The sequence below is a fragment of the Borostomias antarcticus genome (assembly GCF_949987555.1).
Source record: "Borostomias antarcticus genome assembly, chromosome: 4".
NCBI classification, from domain to species: domain Eukaryota; kingdom Metazoa; phylum Chordata; class Actinopteri; order Stomiiformes; family Stomiidae; genus Borostomias; species Borostomias antarcticus.
In genome coordinates this window covers 11429985-11434017 of record NC_140237.1, presented here as the reverse complement: position 1 = coordinate 11434017, position 4033 = coordinate 11429985, and positions in this window count along the sequence as shown.

Sequence of the window (4033 nt, the reverse complement as noted above, 5' to 3'; positions counted from 1 at the left end):
TTGACACTAACCTACACACCGACCACACACTAACCTACACACCGACCACACATTAACCTACACACTGACCACACACTAACCTACACATTGACACTAGCCTACACACTGACCACACACTAACCTAAGCACTGCCCACACACTAACCTACACACTGACCACACACTAACCTAAGCACTGACCACACACTAACCTACACACTGACCACACACTAACCTACACACCGACCACACATTAACCTACACACTGACCACACACTAACCTACACACTGACCACACACTAACCTACACACTGACCACACTAACCTACACACTGACCACACACTAACCTACACACCGACTACACATTAACCTACACACTGACCACACACTAACCTACACACTGACCACACACTAACCTACACACTGACCACACACTTACCTACTGGAGCCTACACACTGACCACACAGTAAGCATGGATCCCTGACTGCCCACTGGTTTAAAAAATAAAATAAAATGCTTTTCCATACATAGTGTGGTCCTGCCTTATAAACATTGCTATTTAATATATTATTCTCTCAATATATTAATTTGTGAATCTATATCTCTGGCTGCTGTAGTGAGCAGCTCTGTGCCTTCATGACTTATTTATTGCACTTTATGACAGCAACACAAGCCCTCAATTCCCCTTCCAGAGGTCACCAGTGCTGACCATCCACCTTCATTATTCTCCAAATGTTTGACCAAGTCCACACACACACCCTGAAGTGACGATGAGGCTGTGGAGGCCTGGAAAGTGTTAACTGACAACACTGGAGGATTAATAACATGATATGATACTGAGGGAGAGGGAGAGAGGGACACACACACACACACACACCAATGTGATTAGGCTCAGGAGATAAAGAGCTTAGAGACTGGTATAGCTGTTTCACTTCAGTTGATTAACTAGTCAATCTCAAGAGGAACATGACAGACTTCCTCAGACAAAAATCCTCATCACGACACACACGCACACACACACGCACACGGGAATTGTGTTTTGTTTGAAATGTTTCGGTGTCTGAGAGAAGAGAGGGGCTTCTGTAGAGATCACAATAGTCGTCAGCAGCATTTCAATCACACCTCCCTTCTAGATCTACCTCAGACTGAGTGATATGGCCGCCTGTGTGTGAGCGTGTGTGTGTGTGTGTGTGTGTGTGTGTGTGTGTGTGTGTGTGTGTGTGTGTGAGAGAGAGAGAGAGAGAGAGAGAGAGAGAGCAGGGCTGAGGGTATTTAATCTCCAGGCTCCCTGAGGAGAAGCTTTCATGTAGGTATTTAATTAGGTTATTAAACGGAGAACACAGAGTGGACTGGCTGCAGGCCGGCTAGGACGCCCTCCTCCACCTCCTCCTCCTCCTCTCTCTCTGCTCCTCCTTTATCCTCCTCTCCTATTTCCTCTCCCCTCGTCTCTCCTCTTCCCTCCCTCTCCTTCCTCTCCTCTCACTCTCATCCTCTCTCACTCTCTCTTCTTTCTCCCCCTCTCTTCTTCTCCTCTCTCCCCCTCTCCTCTCTGGCCTCAGCATGCCTGGAGACAAGCAGGCTTGCAGTCTAGTTCATTTATACACACCTGGAGGGGCGGTGGTCTACACACACACACACACACACACACACACACACACACACACACACAGACACACAGACACAGACACAGACACAGACACAGACACAGACACAGACACAGACACACACACACACACACACACGGCAGGCTTTCCAGGAATTTTTGGCCCCATGAAAAAGATATTCCACCAGGCTCCTTATTATATTGATCAGTAGCGGTGGGTTTTCTGAGCCCCATCCAAGCTTTTTTCCCTTTAATGACACCCCTGGTGGGCACGCACACACACACACACACACACACACACACACACACACACACACACACACACACACACACACACACACCAGGTATCACTTTACACAAGCATCTCTCTGAAACGGCCATAATGGTCTGTATAATTATACAGAAAGACATCCAATACACACACACACACACACACACACACATACACACATATATCAAAAATAAACAATCCCACCTGCATACTCACACAACATACAGCATACACATACTGTATTTACTGGTTTATTTTTCATTTATTTTTTATTTATGAGAGAGAGAGAGTCAAATATTGAGCCTGTCAGTCAAACAGGGCGCTTAAAACAATAGACCCAGCAGAACCAGGCCTGTCTTTGAACAGGTCTGTTCTAAGAGGAGAACTTCTGGAATGTTCTGACATTAAGCATTGTAGCCAGCAGGCTCTGTAGATCCTCAGCAGTAAATACCAAAATACCCCAGAAGCCCCTTCCACAGGATAGAGAGAGAGGAGAGAGGAGGGGAAGAAAGGAGTGAGGAGAGAAGGGGAATAGAGGAGAAGAGGAGGAAGGGCAGAGAGGAGTAGTGAGGAAGGGAGAGGAGGGAAAGAGAGAGAGGAGGGGAGATAGAGCGCGGGGCTGGCTCAGGGGTAGTAGAGCGGAACTCCCATTGATACAACCCAGTGGAGAGAGAGGGAAGGGGGGGTAGCATATAGAGAGAGGGCGAGAGAGAGAGAGAAAGAAAGAGAGAGGGGGAGGAGAATAAAAGTGGAGGAAAGGTGAGATAAATGGAGGGAGATGTGGCTCTCGAAGGGTAGAAAGGGGAGGGAGGGAATGATGATCTGGACTCATCTATTCTCATCAGGGGGAAATCAGATGTAATACGACCTACAGACAGGTAAACACACACACACACACATACACACACCCATTTATTCAGAGGCATTGCTATGACTTGACATGATAATCTATTGTTTAAATGCCCCAGTGCATGCATTTCTCATTCATCTGCCTTTCCTCCCTTTCTTTCCTGTCTCTCTCACTCGTCTCCCTGTCTCTCCTCGTCCATCTCTCTCTGTCCACCCCATACTCCCTCTCTATTTCTTTCTCCACTCCCACTTCTATCTCACTCCCTCATTCCCTCTCTCTCTCTCTCTCTCTCTCTGTCCCTCTTTTCCCCATGTCTCTCTCTCTCCGTCCCTCTCTGTCTGTCTGCCTCTCTTGCTGGAGTGTGTGAAAGCCTCATCATGTCCAGTCGAGCTGACCTCAAGAGGACAGAGTCAGGCTCTGGGCCTGAGCCATGATCAGCCATCTGGTAAAACATGCCTGGATGAGATGTGCGGGTGTGTGTGAGAGAGAGAGAGAGAGAGAGAGAGAGAGAAAGCACCAATGCCCAGTTAGGAGAGATTAGTGTAGCAGCACAGTGAGTTGGATCAGCCAATGGGAAACGGGCTGTGGCAAGAGTCCAGTTGCACTTCTCTTCTGTCCTCCCCCCTGCCATCTCTGCTCCTCTCACCTCCCCTCCCCTCCCCTCCCCTCCCCTCCCCTCCCCTCCCCTCTCCAGCCCGTAGCTAGAGCCACTACCACTCTCAATGTCCTGTTCTGCATACTAAACTGCGGTCCACTGGAGCAGCTCTGTGCCGGTGGGAGCCAGACTGGTTAGTAGCAAGTAAGGCAGAAGAGCTGGCTCCTGATTGGCTCCGAGTGAGACCTGGCTGGCCCCTGTCCCTACTGGACCTGAGGCTGTGACATCAGGAGAGGAGCGGCTTGCTGTGCAGGATGAGGTGTGTGTGTGTGTGTGTGTGCATGCGTGCATGCATGTGTGTGTGTGTGTGTGTACGTGTGTGCGTGCGTGCGCGTGTGTCTGTGTGTGCGTGCATGTGTGTGTGTGTGTACGTGTGTGCGTGCATGTGTGTGTGTGTGCGCGTGCGTGCGTGTGTGTCTGTGTGTGTGTCTCTGTGTGTGTGCGAGTGCGCGCTCCTCTGCTTGCCAGCTCTGATCACACTTTTGGAGAGTGGAGTCCACACAACCCTGTGGGCCCAGAACCCAGAAACATGGTCCAAACTAGAGACCTTCCAAAGAGCCGGACCAGAGAGGAGTGAGTGAAGAGCAGCCGCGTGTAGCAGAATGCCTGTATATCAGCTGTGTCAGGCCAAATTACACAAGGTGCTGGAGATGATAGGCAAAAGCATTAAAGGA